Source organism: Zophobas morio, unplaced genomic scaffold, assembly GCF_036711695.1.
Source record: "Zophobas morio isolate AGI-343-1 ecotype UQ-CSIRO unplaced genomic scaffold, CSIRO_AGI_Zmor_V1 ptg000012l, whole genome shotgun sequence".
Classification (NCBI taxonomy): Eukaryota; Metazoa; Arthropoda; class Insecta; order Coleoptera; family Tenebrionidae; genus Zophobas; species Zophobas morio.
The window spans coordinates 26,862,433-26,881,564 of record NW_026972117.1 but is presented as its reverse complement, the minus strand read 5'-3'; the positions used below and the strand labels follow the sequence as shown (position 1 = coordinate 26,881,564).

At 31.4% G+C, this 19,132-nt stretch overlaps 1 protein-coding gene across 2 annotated transcripts in view; it reads right to left on the bottom strand.

Annotated features, from left to right (window-relative positions):
• LOC135128122 (nephrin-like) overlaps positions 1-19,132 on the bottom strand; it is a 488,435-nt gene that overhangs the window by 246,919 nt on the left and 222,384 nt on the right. The window contains exon 2 of one of the 2 annotated variants that reach the window (XM_064054984.1): positions 15,481-15,528. The exons of the other annotated variant lie outside the window; for it this stretch is intronic. The gene's annotated coding sequence lies outside the window, so the exon portion shown is untranslated. The remainder of the gene's footprint in view (positions 1-15,480; positions 15,529-19,132) is intronic. 2 annotated transcript variants of the gene reach the window in all.

Below are 19,132 nucleotides of genomic sequence, written 5' to 3'. Positions count from 1 at the left end.
AAGAACTGAAAAATATTTTCACATCGAAGATGTTTTCAACTGAGGTGGGAAAAGCTCTCTTAAAATAGTGCTAGTTCTTGTTGATGTAGACTTCGTGTTTTCGAATATGCGAGACCGATTCTTTCAAGACAATTTTTTTGGTTAAGACTGGGTCACAAAAATCGCTACTTTAAAAGCAACATTAAATTTTTTTCTCGTCAGAGATTTTGGTTACTTTTAAACTTGAAAAACATTATAAGTTCATAAAGAGTTTAGTAGTCGTTTATAAAAATGTGAACGAATATTTTGTAATTTATATGTAGCTACATTTTCTAAATAACACTAGCATCATGAAGGGTAGTTTGATTTCTTCATTAGGTGTTTGGAAATCAGTAGCGGCGATTTCTAAACCGTAAAATTTTCGGTCATCAAGTTAACAGCTAGAGAGGAAAAAATTACAATCAGCTTTTGCAGAAAACCTACCAGAGTCAACAACTTTTTTTTTCGTGGGATGTATAAACACAAAAAGAAATTGGATTAAAATTTTTGCGTGACAGCAAGTTTCAGTGTATCAAGAAATTAATTTGACTTTCAAAATTACAGTTATTCTGAACAACTAAAGACCAGCCTAAGGTGAGCTTCTCGGGAAATATCACAAAAAACATTTCACGACACTTTAAGATAAAATATTTCCTTTAACATAAATTTACATAAAGAACTTTTGATGCAGAAATGTATAATACGACAAAAAAAAATTGGTCTAAAGAGTTTAGACAGTACTTCCCTCGCTGTCGGAAACTTGACGACTGCATGCCTATTGTGTTTTTTTTCTCATTACATTTTTGTAGTGGGAATTTAAAAAAAAATTGCGATGACGTCATTAACATTTTTGCAAGGACACGTATATCAGTTGGGATAGATGTAGTGTAATACTAAGAATAAAATTATTATATTCTCAAATTTTCGGGAAAATGAATTGGGTCGTTTGAATATTGATTTGTAATAATCAATAAAATAACGAAACAATTTACTCACGTATACCTACGTATCAGAGGCAACTGAAAATCGTGTATGTATAAACATTGTTAATTTAAGATGACAGGCGTAACAGCATACGTGAGAGCCAAACACAGAAACTGTAAACAAAACGACCGTCGGTTTTATTGCTTCGACTTCCGCTTATTATATAAAACATTGGGTTTTATTTTAATTCTTGACGGTGAAATTCACAATTGGTTGATTATAAACAAGTCTATTTCACATTCGCGGAATCAAGTGAACGCATAAAACAAATGCAGGTCTGTAATGTTAAAGTCGATGTAAATAAGCGTGCTACCCTTATGTTTCAACCGAGTTTTTCCTTTAACAAATTTTGTGTCTACCAAATTGGGTTGGTTGGGGTGTAATACTAATAATAAGTGTTGCCTTTAATTTAATCAATAAAATAAATTGACTTCATTAATTTTTTTGAACCACCTCTTAAGAAAATCTAAAAAATATGAATGGAATGATAAATCACAAGTACAAACTCATCGTATTTTTTGCATTTTAGATAGGATTTATTCAGCAAAATTTAAGGGTGACGTCATCAATTTTTTTAGGAGGGATGAACAAATACATTTTGAACAAAAGTTTACCATGCTTATAATAACTTTAAAATATTCCCAAGATTTCAAAGCATTCGGTTTTGTAATTCCTGATTAAATCGATAAAATAAATTCACGCCTTCATTAATTTTTTTGAGTCACCCTGCATATGCAAATCCAAAAATATGAATGGAATGATAAATCACAAGTACAGACTCATCATATTTTGTACATTTTAGATACGATTTATTCGGAAAACTTTTGAGCTGACGTCATCAGTTTTTTGTAGAAGATAACCAAATATATTTTGACTAAAAATTTATTATGCTCTTTATAACCTTAAAACATCTGCAAGATTTCAAAGCATTCGGTTTTGTAGTTCCTGATTAAATCAATAAAATAAATTTACGCATTCATTAATTTTTTTGAGTCACTCTGTATATGCAAATCCAAAAAATATGAATGGAGTGATAAATGACAAGTACAGGCTCATCATATTTTGTACATTTTAGATATGATTTATTCGGCAAACTTTCGAGCTGACGTCATCAAGTTTTTGGAGGGGATAAGCAAATATATTTTGACTAAACATTTATTATGCTCTTTATGACCTTAAAACATCTGCAAGATTTCAGAGCATTCGGTTTTGTAGTTCCTGATTAAATCAATAAAATATATTTACGCATTCATTAATTTTTTTTGAGTCACCCTGTATATGCAAATCCAAAAAATATGAATGGAGTGATAGTTCACAAGTACAGACTCATCATATTTTGTACATTTTAGATATGATTTATTCCACAAACTTTTGAGCTGACGTCATCAAGTTTTTGGAGGGGATAAGCAAATATTTTTTGACTAAAGATTTATGATGCTCTTTATAGCCTTAAAACATCTGCAACATTTCAAAGCATTCTGGTTAGCAGATTAAAAATTAAATTTCAAAATGTTGTTTTATAATTTTGATTTTTTTTCCAAAAATCTGGACGTTTCGGGTGAAAAGTCGATTCAGAGTTGTAAACTACATGTGTAGGACTATGTTATTTTATACAATTGAAAACCCATTTACTATGTACAATTTTGAAGTGACGTCATCGCTTTAGTGGTGGGGATGATTCGACAAATTTTGGTTAGCGTTTTACCATCTACATGATCCGTCTGTCCGTCTGTCCGTCTGTCCGTCTGTCCGTCCGTCTGTCCGTCTGTCCGTCTGTCCGTCTGTTGTCACGGATTTTTATTAGACAGATAATCTCCGAAAGTACTCGACCGATTGTTGTGAAATTTTGTACTTATATTAAGAATGTCATGTAGATGGTAAAACGCTAACCAAAATTTGTCGAATCATCCCCACCACTAAAGCGATGACGTCACTTCAAAATTGTACATAGTAAATGGGTTTTCAATTGTATAAAATAACATAGTCCTACACATGTAGTTTACAACTCTGAATCGACTTTTCACCCGAAACGTCCAGATTTTTGGAAAAAAAATCAAAATTATAAAACAACATTTTGAAATTTAATTTTTAATCTGCTAACCAGAATGCTTTGAAATGTTGCAGATGTTTTAAGGCTATAAAGAGCATCATAAATCTTTAGTCAAAAAATATTTGCTTATCCCCTCCAAAAACTTGATGACGTCAGCTCAAAAGTTTGTGGAATAAATCATATCTAGAATGTACAAAATATGATGAGTCTGTACTTGTGAACTATCACTCCATTAATATTTTTTGGATTTGCATATACAGGGTGACTCAAAAAAATTAATGAATGCGTAAATATATTTTATTGATTTAATCAGGAACTACAAAACCGAATGCTCTGAAATCTTGCAGATGTTTTAAGGTCATAAAGAGCATAATAAATGTTTAGTCAAAATATATTTGCTTATCCCCTCCAAAAACTTGATGACGTCAGCTCGAAAGTTTGCCGAATAAATCATATCTAAAATGTACAAAATATGATGAGCCTGTACTTGTCATTTATCACTCCATTCATATTTTTTGGATTTGCATATACAGAGTGACTCAAAAAAATTAATGAATGCGTAAATTTATTTTATTGATTTAATCAGGAACTACAAAACCGAATGCTTTGAAATCTTGCAGATGTTTTAAGGTTATAAAGAGCATAATAAATTTTTAGTCAAAATATATTTGGTTATCTTCTACAAAAAACTGATGACGTCAGCTCAAAAGTTTTCCGAATAAATCGTATCTAAAATGTACAAAATATGATGAGTCTGTACTTGTGATTTATCATTCCATTCATATTTTTGGATTTGCATATGCAGGGTGACTCAAAAAAATTAATGAAGGCGTGAATTTATTTTATCGATTTAATCAGGAATTACAAAACCGAATGCTTTGAAATCTTGGGAATATTTTAAAGTTATTATAAGCATGGTAAACTTTTGTTCAAAATGTATTTGTTCATCCCTCCTAAAAAAATTGATGACGTCACCCTTAAATTTTGCTGAATAAATCCTATCTAAAATGCAAAAAATACGATGAGTTTGTACTTGTCATTTATCATTCCATTCATATTTTTTAGATTTTCTTAAGAGGTAGTTCAAAAAAATTAATGAAGTCAATTTATTTTATTGATTAAATTAAAGGCAACACTTATTATTAGTATTACACCCCAACCAACCCAATTTGGTAGACACAAAATTTGTTAAAGGAAAAACTCGGTTGAAACATAAGGGTAGCACGCTTATTTACATCGACTTTAACATTACAGACCTGCATTTGTTTTATGCGTTCACTTGATTCCGCGAATGTGAAATAGACATGTTTATAATCAACCAATTGTGAATTTCACCGTCAAGAATTAAAATAAAACCCAATGTTTTATATAATAAGCGGAAGTCGAAGCAATAAAACCGACGGTCGTTTTGTTTACAGTTTCTGTGTTTGGCTCTCACGTATGCTGTTACGCCTGTCATCTTAAATTAACAATGTTTATACATACACGATTTTCAGTTGCCTCTGATACGTAGGTATACGTGAGTAAATTGTTTCGTTATTTTATTGATTATTACAAATCAATATTCAAACGACCCAATTCATTTTCCCGAAAATTTGAGAATATAATAATTTTATTCTTAGTATTACACTACATCTATCCCAACTGATATACGTGTCCTTGCAAAAATGTTGATGACGTCATCGCAATTTTTTTTTAAATTCCCACTACAAAAATGTAATGAGAAAAAAAACACAATAGGCATGCAGTCGTCAAGTTTCCGACAGCGAGGGAAGTACTGTCTAAACTCTTTAGACCAATTTTTTTTGACATCTGTATTTTAGACCGCCTATTAAAAAGTGAACTCAAATAGGACCCTTGGCAATGTAGCTACTTGCAACCACAGCGTATCAAAATACTTAGATTAATTCTAAATAACAATGTAACAGTTTGTAAACAATCTTTCCAGTGGAGGGCTAAATGTTCAACGAAATAAACATATCCCTAAAGCTTCCATATTCCAACCCTAATGAGTTTGAAATTTTTCTCTTTAATCTTCTACCAATACAATTCGCTAACGGATAACTCCCAACAAAACACATAACATGTGTTGTCACAGAGTGAAATGGAAAAAATAAACAGATATCTGTTGACACAATTAATTTATTATTTGTTATATGGTGATGAGATAATTTGTATATGTAGATAACTAAAATTTCATGCAACTGCAAGTAAAATATTCGGGTAATATAATACGTATATTGTACATTATGGGATAAATCAGCTTTGTTATTGTTAATTTACGGAGCTTTAATTTACTAATGTTGCTACTGAGAAATAACTTCGTAAAACTCATCTAAGAATGTTGCAGTGCTTGGAAATTTATTTTTTACGTTTTCTAGGATTCCTGCCGCAGTGAAATGAATCTGGTAAAGGTAACCTGAATAGTAAAATTATGAAAACTACGCACTTAAAAGGTACTTCTAATCGTTTAAAAATTTCCATTTTAATATTACTTTTTTTTGTTGAAGTCAAGTGGAACATGTTTTTCGTATTGTTTTGTAAAATCGAATTTTTAGCCAATTTGCTAGTCATTAGAAGTTAAACAAGGGATTAATTTTATAAAAATATCAACATTCCTATATTGTAAGAAAGAGGTAATTTGTCTCTAATTAATTACCATAGCTTTTAAGCGTAATGTGTGCTAATAATTTCGGGTAAAGTTTATTTTTATTGAACACGAAAATAATTTTGATTAAATTTAATGCAAAATCATATACGCTAGATTGTGGACCAACACTCGTAGTATCACTTTTACCTTTCCTATCATCAAATTTTATTTGTTCACACAAAGCTAAAGTTTGTAAAACACCCGAACAATGGAGAGGCAGTGTTAAAAGGTAGTGAACAAATCACTAACAGTTCTGTGTAAAAGAACGACGTTGTTTTGTCAGGAGTTCCTAGCCGCCTTATTCGATTAAAAGAAACAAAATTTAAAGTTTTAATTAATTTAAAAATAAGTTCTATTTATAGATTTACTTGCAAGATCAAAATAATGTATTGCAAATGGATTTGCGGTAAATTAGTATCGAGAAATCCTGAAAAATGTTTGTAGATATCCACAATTCAAAACTGGAAAAAGATTCCATGGTCTTAGCTGTCGTTATAAAGAGTTATACTAAACTATATATGTAACTAAATTTTAGAATCAATCTAATTATAAAATAAGACACGGAATAAGTAATTATTTTCTATTTTTTATTTTCAATAGAAGGGGCCCCTAGGTCTCCGGATCTGACACCCCTTGATCTTTTTATGGAGACATTTAAAAAGATCAAAACACTTACGATAATTTAAACGATTTGAAAGCACGAATTCGTCATGAAATGACTCGTAAAGTCTCCAGAGTATTGAAAATTCCGTCAGTCAGGTCTACCATCGCAGATGTGAATGGAACAGTTTGAGCAATTTCTATAGCATACATTTTTATTCCAACGTCTTGTTCTGTTTATTTAATAAGTATCATTAAAATCAAGTTTATTTTGTTATTTATTAATTGTCTCAATTTTTTTTTATCCAACCCCTACATCAACCGACATTTTCACAGGCAGAAAAATAAGCTTTATCAAATAATGCGATCAAAATTATACCTTCCTATTTAAAAAAATTCATTGATGACATCATAGCTTTTACAAATTTGGCGTAAAATGTTTTAACAAATTTCAAAAGGTGGACAGTAAAATAAGCAGGTTGATATGTTTTTGCATTTTATTCAAAAACAAATACAGTGCTTTTTTTTTATAAATTTTGTGCTTTACTTTATCATAACCCTGTATACACACATGATACAATAAAATTGTAGCTCAAATAATTTGATGAATTTGATATAAGCATATTATCGTAGATAATAAAGAATTTTGTCACACCGACTGTTATTTGACTAATATTTTACATCTTAACCGCAAGTGAGATGGAATAGTTTGTAAAACATAGATCTGACAGAATAAGAAGCTGGTTATAAATATTCCACACTTTTATTTCCATTCCATAAAAAACATTATCTGTGTAAGTTACTCAAGAATTTAAAACTTACTCCGAACTTTGCCAATTTAAATAATTTAACTGAGTCGGCGTTCTGATTTTACTAAGAAGAAAGATCGCTGATTAAATGGGCACTTCGTTACTTTTATTTTAAAAGGTTATTACTAACAAAAAGTTTTATTCCTAATATTGCGAAACATGTATACAAGAAAGTCGTAATTCATATAAATGAATTTATTATTGTAACTTTCCCGACAGTTGTAAAAAAAATTCAATACTAAAATTCTGTTCACCGAATAATTTAACAATACTGCTACCATATGTGTGTGTGTACATTGTTATGTGCACTTTGACGTTATTTATATACTAGTCATCATCATTATTTTGACTCCTACGATTATACTGGTTTTAAGGTTAACTGACAAATCCACATTATTTTCATAAAGGTATTAATTAACTTAACTTGGTTTAGCTAACTATGTCTTCTTACTAACTACTTTAATTACTTATTCAGAACTTGCGAAACAACTTTACAATTTTTCGTCTGTTAAATTTATTCTAGTCATTGTTTCAACCTAGACTGTGAATTTTTTAGTGTGATCTCAATGATATTCGTTTAATGTTAAATTAATTTTAAAGATCTGAAAACAGAATAGTGCCTTTTCTCTCTTTCACTGAAACCATACAAGATAATTTTAAATTAGAAAAACTTGGCTAAGGTTATTTAAACAGAACTTCCTTCGTTCGAAAGATTATCAAATTTGAGTTTCCGAATTTAATTTTTTTTAATGATGCATGCAATGCTATGTTTCAAGTGAGCTTTTCCATTACAAAATTTTGTGATGACGTCATCAACATTTAATTTTTTTAATTTTATTTTTGATACATCCCCGTTTACAGTTTTGTGTAAACAATAAATTTTATTTTAATTTACTAGATTTTCAAGAGAACAAAAACGAGGACATCTGAATTTCTATAACCCAGCATTTTTGTTTTTTAAAATGTAGAGAAAAAATAAATTGTTTTTGTTTTAGTCTACAAATGTTGAAAAAAAAATCACTATTTGTGTTGTATATTTGTAAAATCACAACAATACGGAAATTTTGAACCATTAGACTCGACGATTAAGGTAATACATTTTTCAGTAGGTACACTGCATGTGCTTTTTTACCATATGTGCTTGTGTCTCTAAAATTTGAGGTTTACCCAATTTACCTTGTTTCTTTGCCATTTTCCTAAGCCGCAACCGATGTCATAGAAGACTATCAGCCCATTACCTCAAGATGTACGTATGTGTAATTTTCCAAGCAAGAACGTAGTAAGTATAAAGCTGATAGATTATTCTGTGCAAGAAAGGGTAAGAACAGAGAATAATCGGCAAAAACGTAGCAAGATCATAATGCTGTCTTCTTGCCTGGAAAATTGTTGAGCGAAATATACCGTAAAGAGCTTTACGGCGTAATACGTTCAGTCTTTGGAGAGTAAATGATTTTACAGTGATACTGACGGGGAACTGTACTTAGTTTAGCGATAAGCGTACGCTAGATGATATTAAATAATTTTTTGAGAGAATATAGATCAAATACTTTTAAACATTCAAATAGTAGCCTTCTTTAAACTTTACATCACGGATCCTTTAAGTTAAAAATATCAGTTTCTAGTATTTTTGACCAAGGAAATTTTTACAGTTTCATTTGCAAAATTTTCCAATGGCTTGACCGTAAATATCTTCTTTACTGCTTGTAATAAATCCTAGTAATATTAACAAAAATTAAAAAAGGTTCTATTTTTGTTAACTAAAATTCTAAATTCACATCTAAAACTTTAAAAATATATAATTGTCCGCATTCTCCATTTGCTATAGCTCACCACTTGTACAAGTTGAGTGTGTCGAGTGCTTGAACCCTAATCTAATTAGGCAAGATGGTGAACGGGTACGCGGCCAACGTGAGGTCATCCTCTGCCGCACACAGACCTCATTAATCAGGGATGGTGGCGCAAGCACGTACAACTTAGGCATTAGACCATAGGCTTGTAGGAGGCCTCCGTGGTTTGCGTGTTAGCTCATTCAGTTTCTACGTTGCGTCGGTGGCGACAACCAACTTAACTTGCAAAGTTTGAGAAAATTTTCTCAAGGGGCTTTCAGCACTCTGTTTTTATTCTTAATGGGAGTTATGGTTTGTCAATTGTCACCGAATCTTTCAGGGAGGGCAAGCTTTTTAACCCATGGAAGAATTTTTACGACAAGGTGCAAGGGAAAACAAGATACGTTTTCTTTTCAAGTTCTTCAAAGTGAGGTTACCTATTAAACTGGAGACTTCGACAACTTTTCAGACAAACGCGAAATGAATGATGGTGACATAATGCAATAAAGTTCCAATTGTATTATAATTCTACAAACTGATGTTGTTTTCGAAGTTCCATACATGCAGGCGACTTTAATATATTTTATAACGCTACATGTGTCATCCAATTTAGAGCTCACACTATGAATTCGATAAAGGTACATTGCTCTTCATTGTTTTAGAAAGATCCTGCAGAAATATATGCAGAAGACATCTAGTGGTTGGCGATTTTCCAATCTCACACTAAGATAAAGTTCGGCTTAACACGTTGTGCGTTTACAAGTGTGACTTGATAAGCATTTTACAGCGGATCCTCACAAAATTCAATAAATACAAGCATCAATAGCATGTTAGATAGACAGCTAGAGTAGTCACGTATCGAATTGAAATGTTTTTTTAGTTGTTATTCTTACAATGAGAGAAGGTCTTGGCCAGGTAACGGGATTACTGCCTGCATTGTGACGAATTCGTATCGCAATTAAGCCACAATCGCACTGTATCTGTAGCCAAACTATTAGCCGGTAGAACAATCTAAGTGTGAATGATTTTCTTTTACTTAGACGATGCCTAATTTCATGTTTCCTCAATCTTTTCTAGATTCTATAATAAAAAAGTACGTCTCCCTTTTCCGCCTCGCTGTCGTTTATCGCTCTTTGTTGTCAGTTGACGATATTATTAGACAGATAAACTTCAAAACTTCTGGATTGATTGCCGTAAAATGTTAGATCTAAGTATTTTAAGAATATCGTGTAGATGGTAAACCACTAACCAGAATATGTGTGACCGTGCTCAAATTTGACGATGTTGGTTTTTAACCTTATGTCCACCTATTCTTTCCAAAAATTTGATGTAGCTATCTCGCTTGAAGTTTATTCTGTACTTCCTTACTTGTAATATGTACATGTGCTGTACAGTGCTTGTAGAGCATGTTTAAAAAAATTAATCAATGACCCAATTTATTTTATTCATAAGTGATTCTTTTTACACAGAAATTATTTGTGTTATTGTACGTACGTGTGACAAATGATGTATGGGCCCCTGCTAAAACGAGGACCATGTCATACAAAATTTTATTAATTATGAAACATGTAGCATAATGCACTCTTTTACTTGTGATTAAATAATTCATCCCCTTTTACATTTTGAGCGTAAGCTAAGATTGGCCATTCGACAAATGGCTACTTTCATGTTTTCTCTACGTTTTATGACTCGCAGAGAATAAAAAAAAATAATTCTTCCGTTTCCGTCTGTTTGTCTGCGTTTTTACTAAACATATAATTTCCACAATTACTGCACCGACTCCAAGTTTCACAATAGTAAATGTTATTTAAATTTTATAAAATAACATAATTTTCCACTTGTAGTTTATGAATCCGAGTGACGTTTTTACCCTAGGCATCCAGATTTTTGTAGAAAAAACAAACATTGCAAACGTTTGAAGTTTATTTGAAACATGGTTAATCAAAATATATGCTTTTACGGCCCCCCTAAAAACTGATGACGTTATCTCAAAATTTTGCCAAATAAATGTGCAAAATATGATGAGTCATTACAATTATTGCATTAATATTTTTTAGAATTACTTATGCAGGGTGACTGTAAAAAAATAGTGAATGAGTCAATTTGTTTTACTGATTAAATCAGGACCGGTAAAATTCGAAAAATTAAATTTTATAATTCGGTGTATAAATAATGGAGTCTATAATATTGCAGTATGCATATCATTTACGTTTTCAGCACTATGTTTAATTTGAATATTCTTTTAACACGATGAAGTGATGAAGGCAATGAATGGTGATTTGTCTTGTTTTACCACACATATCAACACGTGATGGATCTAGAGGATGTAAACGTAATATGGTGGCTTAAATATTTATACAATTAAACATTAATTAGTCTGCACTTAATAATATAAATCAGCTAGTATAGTCACGAAGATTTCTTTGTCTGAAAGCTAGAATTTTAATAACGAAGGTCCCATTTTAAAATTATTATTACTTATCCTGCTATTTTTAAAAAATCACCAAAATCATTTGTAATTCTGAAGTAAAGAAAACTCTCAACTGTGTAGTTTGCTATCATCGTGAATTAACAATACATATGTTCAAAAAATGAACTGAAAAAACTCAGCTGTTTGCCATTAGTTTAATTACTACATGCTATATCCGCAAATAATGACTGATATTTATAAAAGGCACACAAATGCTTTAGTTTTAATTACGGGACAAGTAAAAAAATATCGTTAGAAATAAAGGGTTGCAGTATAGCAAAAGCATTTGCTAATGTTTATGAGCACAACCCATTAGTCATTTTTTCACTGTTACTTTTAAGAGTAGGAGAGTAGAGCAGGAATAATCTGATTGGTCGACAAGATCTATAAGTCGAAAGTACTATAATAGTTATTTATGTACCAAGAGCATAATGAAGATATTTATATTCGAGGGCAAGTTGCCCGTTGTTCACGCGGTGTCAACAAGTATGTTTTCGACAGCGGAAATGAATGAGGAAAATTGTGAAATTCCAGGACACATTTTGAAGAAAGTGCAAGAAGCCAATGAAAATGTGTTACCTGGAACATCAAGATCCATATACGAAAAAGAATACAAAATTTTCCTTAGTTGGAAGATGGAAGATTCAGTAAATCTTATCAGCGAGATAGTTATGATGGCTATTTCCAAGAATTGTTAAATTATTCAGTTTATAAAATGATTATTTAACTGTGTTCTTCATTTTTAATCAGAAAAACATTCACCCAGTTCCTTATGGTCGAAATATTCGATGGTCAAGGCAAATGTAACAGTAAACGACAACATAGACATTTCAAATTACCATCGTTTGACATCTTAAAAAAAAAAACTCAAAAGGTTATGTGGCAAAAAAACCCGAGTTTTGACTGGCGAACAAGTCATGCAATTTTAAAAAGATACTCCCGATGACAGATATTTACTTCATAAGGTAAAATGAGTTACTTTTTGAGAGTTATATATGTTTAGATACGAAACTTTTATACATTAAAGGTAGTTGTTGTCTTTTTGGAGGATTAAGGACAGCTGAGATGGTTAAGCTCACTGTAGACGATATTGAAGATAAAGGTTGTGTTATCAATTATTATTGTAAAATTATTGCTGAAGCTGAAATTTTTACCAAAAAGAAATTCGTGCTTTAGAAATAGTTCGAAAATATGCTGCAACAAGATTAAAGACAAGATCAGAGAGAAGATTATTCTTAACATTTCGTAGCAATCAGTGCATCAGACAACCAGTCGGCAAAAATACGTTAGGTAGTGTACCAATAACCATTGCAAAGTTTTTGAATTTAGAAAATGCTAAAGAATACACAGGGCATTGTTTACGACGCACCTCTGCAAGATTGTTGGTGGAGGCAGGTGCTTCATTTGAAACCTGAAAATTATACGTCAAAAAATAAATCAGCTAATTTCATTGTCAGCTCTGTGACAACACAATCTCAGGCCTCCTCCAAAGCAGAGATCAAAAATAACCGAGAGTTATCCATACAACGACGAGGTTAGTGAATCAAATACATATAATTCTAGATTTTTATACAGTGTTGGGGACAGATACTTTTAAAAGTATCTAGATACAGATTGTTTTCGATTTTTTCGAAATGTATCTAGATCCAGATACAAGAAAACATATACTTTTTGAAGGTTTGGCGAATAAAATAACTGAAAACATGTTTATGTATTTTTTTATGTATTGTTTAATGATTTTTTTGAAATTAACAACATTTCGAACGTATTGTCACCTAAATTATTTCTTCTTGGTATCAGAATTTGGTTTCCGCTACTAAACACCCGTTCCACAGGTGCAGAAGAAGGGATTGTGGTATTAAATTTAAAAAATAAACATTTTGCTGTAGCATAGTTATTCAAGACTGAAAAATATTTTCTTTTTTCCTGCAATAGGCCATCGCTTCGCTGTTTGATGTGTCGCAAATTGTGCAATATTTATTACGTACACTTAAAAAGAATATTTTTTTTGTTTTTATTCCCATACTACAGCGTCCAAATTGTGTTTGAGTATATCTAATAATTATCTCCAGCATTAAAAATAATATTTCAAAAGAATACGGGAAATGATTATTCTGTGCTGAAGGTCTGTTGTCGGCAACCTGTCATAAATTAGAAAATCAATATCGGCTTACGATGTTTTTATGACCGTCCGGTAATCGTCTATCCCGGTGCGGCAGGTATATACATTTTAGGAAGAACTGCTGGTTCCGTTTAAGGCAAAATAAGTACAATTTCTCAGAAAGGTATTTAAGCCCCTTATAGGATCAAAGGCTGCCTGGCAGGCCGAAATCACCAAAGTGCAACTTTAAATTTTCAGATTTTTGTTGAAAGTCATTTTATTTTAATCTCGTTTCACGATTTCTGTGAATATATCACGATAGATTATTCTACCGAGGGTTGTAAAAATATTAATTTTATTGCCCAAGATTTACACTTAAACATAATCGGCAAATTCTAGGGCAAAACGGACCTGCCAAGCCCGCCTCGCGTTAGGTCCAACAATGAAAAAGTGAAGAAATGACACGTGTGGCAACAGGAAAAGATGCTACATTTGTCTGAAAAATAAAGATATAAAACAGTAATAAATATGCGATTTATGCGAGAGAAATATATGTATTGAACATTCGATTAGTCGATTACAAAACTAATTTGTGCTAATTGAAAAAATTAATCATTATGTAACACGCAATTATTATTTTCTAAAAATAATAACATACCTTAAATAAATATTTTTACTATTAAAATTACTCTTATTTAATAACACAAATACAACCAGCGGGCCTACCGGACCCGGGTTGCTCAGGTACACAGATAAAATGCATTGCCCGAATAAGCGCAAAACGCAGTGAATAGTGAATTGTGGTTTATGGTTTTTAAAATACCATCTTACCATGGCTTAGATTTTTTACCCCTCAGGAGTATATTTAAAGATGTATATGTATTGAAGGCTACAATGTAGGAAATGATGGTATTTAAAATATGAAAATTTCCGTGACAGAACACTATTAATGGACCTTTTACCTCTATTTTTGTTTATGTGACCAAAATCACCAACATGAAGTATCAAAAATTACTACTAGTATAACTCAACTAATAACTACTGAAAAAAAAAGCGAAATAAAAAAATGTATCTGAATCTGCGCCATTAATTTTGTATCTAGATACAGATATTTTGTGCTTAAATTCGATTTTATCTAGATACAGATACTAGATACCCAAAAATGTATCTAGATACTTTATATAGATACAAATATCTAGATACTGCCCAAAACTGTTTTTATATAATACTTTATTAGGTGCTAGAATGGAAGCAGAAGCAGAAATAATTCCAACAGAAGAACCCGCTAAGAGTTTAACTTTACCTGAAAATTTTGGTATAAATAGGAAGTTTGTAAATTGTAATTTCTATTTCCACAATTAAATAAGTTGTCAAAAAAATAAATATGTAGTTAAATAAAGAATATTTTTTTTTAATTTTTGTTTATTTCGGTTTAGCAAAATAGGGCATAATGAGAGGGCATAATATTTCCTTATGCCCGCTCATTGTGCTTGGAGTATAACAGCCGCTTAACGTCGTAATGGAACTATTTAAAAACATTATATATTTGATATTTGCACTTCACGTTTTGAATAAAAGTAACGATTGTTTTTTAAATGGGGTTTACTTTTTATTATATTTTTGTAAAATTTACTAAGTTATTACTTGTAAGTCAATCTATTATTTAAAGGACAATAATTCTCTCTAATCTTTATGAAGTTGCATATCATAGTAAGTTATTTCGCATTTGCAGCGATAAAATAATTAATTACGTAGACATATATGAACTAACTGGTTTAAAAGCACAGCTTGTGATTTTTTTTCTTCCTAAGAAATTCGTCACCTGTTAAGAATGTTTAGGCAACATTTAAGAGCCCCTCTGTCGATAGAATGCATAATATATACCACATACATCAAGTGTTCACACACACAGTTAGTTATCAATATTTGAGTTAATAGAACGTCAGATTACCAAAATTAGTGATATATCTACCTTTCCATCCGCGCAGAAGACTGTTCTTTCAGCTTAAAAAGTACACACCTGGAACAAATAAAATCTATTAAATAACATACTGCTGTACCTATACCTTCACGTAAAAATTGTTTTCTGTACCCTTATTTATATATTTGTGATTTATTAGTCTAGCCTTATGTTTCACCTGTCTCATTTTTTTTTAAATAGAAAAAGCGTACATTTTACACTTTAATTCAGTAATTAGAGAAGAGACTGCTATGATACCTTGCGGACTTTTTAAGGTTATCGAAACATGGTATATTTCTAACTTTTTTTATTCCCCTCGAAAAACTTGATAACATCATCTCAAAATGTTGTGGATCTATACCTGGTTTATCCGTGCACCCATATTTTTTATTAGATTGATTATTATTTAAAAAACGGTATATCGCATTTTCCTGGAATTCTGAACTACCTGTGAGATTAGTGCTGTCTAATACCAACGTGCTTGACGACCTTAATTTAAATTATTGAAACGAATTTTTTATTTTATAAAACACAAAATCAGTAATTTTTGTTTAAACGTACTGGTTTCCTGGAAAGTTGTACCCAATGGTAAAATCCTTTTCCCAACGAATTTGACCTAAAAATATGTGAAAATCGCGTTATTAATTCTGTTGCTACATTGTAATGGACGCGAAATATCACCAGTAGAATTTTTTTAAGAATTGATTAATTGTAACGTTATTTTTTAAATGTCTAATTTTCTTGAGAAAAATAGATTAAAGTTAATGTAACATTGTATAAAGATTTTTTTATGAATACACAATTGGAGTTAGTGTTACATTTTAGGTAAAAATAGACAACAATTTAGAACTGATCAATTCAATTACTCTTGTAAAAATAATCTATAGGTATTACGTATTAAAAACAATTTCAATCTTCTATTTTTAAAATTAAACACATTTAATCAACAATGTGACACACGGAAGCAATGACTTTTTTCCATATTAGTGCAGTTTGTCATTTTATGTTTTCTCTCGGTTGTTATAACGAATTAAATGACCGGCGTTGTTTTTTGTCGATTCCGCAATGGGAACAACCTTAAAGCAGAAATTACTAAAATTGAAAATAGACGACCTCTGATGTATTCCCTTTAATTGTTCAAATTACAGGAGTGTGAATTAAACTATTTACACGCAACTAAGTACTTTTCAAAAAGTCAATGCTGTTGATAGCTGCCTAGGGTAATTTGTGAGAAATCCACCGAGTTTAAATAAAAATGAACATAACTTCTTATTACACTCTATAGCTGAAGAATGTTAAATTACTTACAACGCTAACAACATCGTCTAGACATGCAGGTGCACTAGAAAACGTAAAATGTTGGAAACTGTTGAAAGAATAATGGGAGAAATAATGCATCATTACGTCATTTTATCCTTTGTGACATTTTTCCGTTATAACGGTAGCAAAAATGAAATTCCCTTTGTACAACACTCATTTACTTTTACCACAGCAATGAATTTGTTCACTTAAATAATCATTGACGTTTTTGTAATAAACAAGCAAAACAAGCTCGTAAAATTAAATAAATTTAATATATACGGGCTTTTATAAGATCACAATAATAAAAAAACTGTTTTCTACATAAGCCAACTGCCCCTCATTGCCTGGACGACAAGAAGAAAGGGGTTACTTCCTGTTTACTAGCGAATTCGCTTCCTTGACAAGCTGGAAGATACAAAAAATCTTACTTTTGTTGTAAGCCAATGCCGAAAGGCGAATACTAATGTTGATTTGTTTTTCATTCAAGTCGGAGCAAAATAAAAAGACGTGGTAAGCATGACGTTGCCTACACCTACATATTTACACAAACGTTACAGACGTAGGCGCACGTAAAAGAAAATAATTTTTCGTGAAAATTCGTTAGAAACATGTCTATTTTCTAAAAACGAATGAATAAAACAATGACAGCTATAACATCAAAGCGGTTGATATTTAGTTAGGTAATATATTAGAAATAAATGGGCCTTTACGTTTCAAGTGGGAAAGGAATCACGTTTGTAGGGTTTATATGAACGAAATAAAAGCATTGTATTGTTTGGCGGTTGGAAAGACTTTCAGAGCCACTTAACTTTTGTAAATCTTCCAGAGAACGTAGTAAAATTTCTATAGGCTCACAAATCAAGTTTTTTCGCGACTCACTTTTTGCATTGAATGCACTATAAAGTACGTGATTTATTTCGGGTTATATATCTTCACGCGCTTTAAATAAAGAAGAAGAATGAATTTCCACCCTAATTCGGCAGTCACTTCCGTTACACTTTGATTTCATAAGGGAAGATCCAAATTTTTTGTACATTTACACAAATGAACTACAGTCATAATTCATTGAAGTAAGATAACGAAGTAGGGGGAAAGGTCCCTGGAGTTCATTATGGGAATTTCATAAAAAATTTATCCCATTTATATTTTTGTAATTACATCTCCTTCGACCAACACGCAAAATTCCTGGCGTACATTACATGGGTGAACACATTTATCTCTGACTTTTAATTTAAGTATTTTTTGTTTTGCTCATAAGTACTTGTAACAAGGGCAGCTTTTGTTGTAACTTATACAGTAATTCAACACAGTTAAAATTATGGCAGACAAAATTAAATGAAGTACACCTTACAAGATTTATGAGACAACTTTTCGATTACTTTAGATTATAATAATTATGTAGTTATAAATTATACATTTTTAAGTTCCGTATGTTTATATCCGGATGTCTGGAAAATGACGACTTAATTATTCAGTACGTCATGTACGAGGGTTTTCAGAATCCGAAAAAATAATACAAACATTCTTTATGATGTAGATTACAAAAAATATTTTTATAAAAGTACATTTGGCAACAGTGCACGCACTTGATGCGGGAGTATAGTCTTTGCCATTTCTATTGAAACACCACTTGTTAATCGTAAATTTGGCAACGTTCATATTCATACAATTTTCTAACTAAAAGCCGTTGTCAATCAACCGAAAGCTGTTACCAATTGCTAAATTTTAACCAAAATCAACAGGTGATGTTTCAATAGAAATGGCAAAGACAATACATTGGGCTTACTCTCTGATTTCTTATTAACGATTGAGAGTGGAATTCACCTTCAGTCATTAATCATGGTGCATTAATATTAATAAAACAAGCTGTTGTTTTTCCGTAATAAATAGATGAAAAGAACTATTTAATATGACAATGACAAATTAATAATTGAAAACAAAACCAACAAAAAGAAAACAACAACAACAACACAATGAACATCTGCATATTGCAGTTTAGGACTTCTTAGGTCTCATCAGTACAGCATATTTCAGTGGTTGTCTAATATTGGAAGGACTTAGGGCCGGTTGCATAAACGCAAATCAAATTTAATCTCTGATTAAGAACAATTGTAACTATGATAATAACAATCGTTACTATGGAGTTAATCAGAGATTAAATTTGATTTGCGTTTATGCAACCGGCCCTTAACCTTACAAGCCTAAGGCAGGCAAACATACATGAGTGAGTTGTAGAAGGTATCGCTAATGACCGATAGGGGTCGGTAGTGACTGAGAGGGGTCGGTAGTGACCGTTGTGCTCCATTTTGTATTTTTTGTCGCAAACATTGCGTAGATGAGACCAGTCATTACCGATACTTTC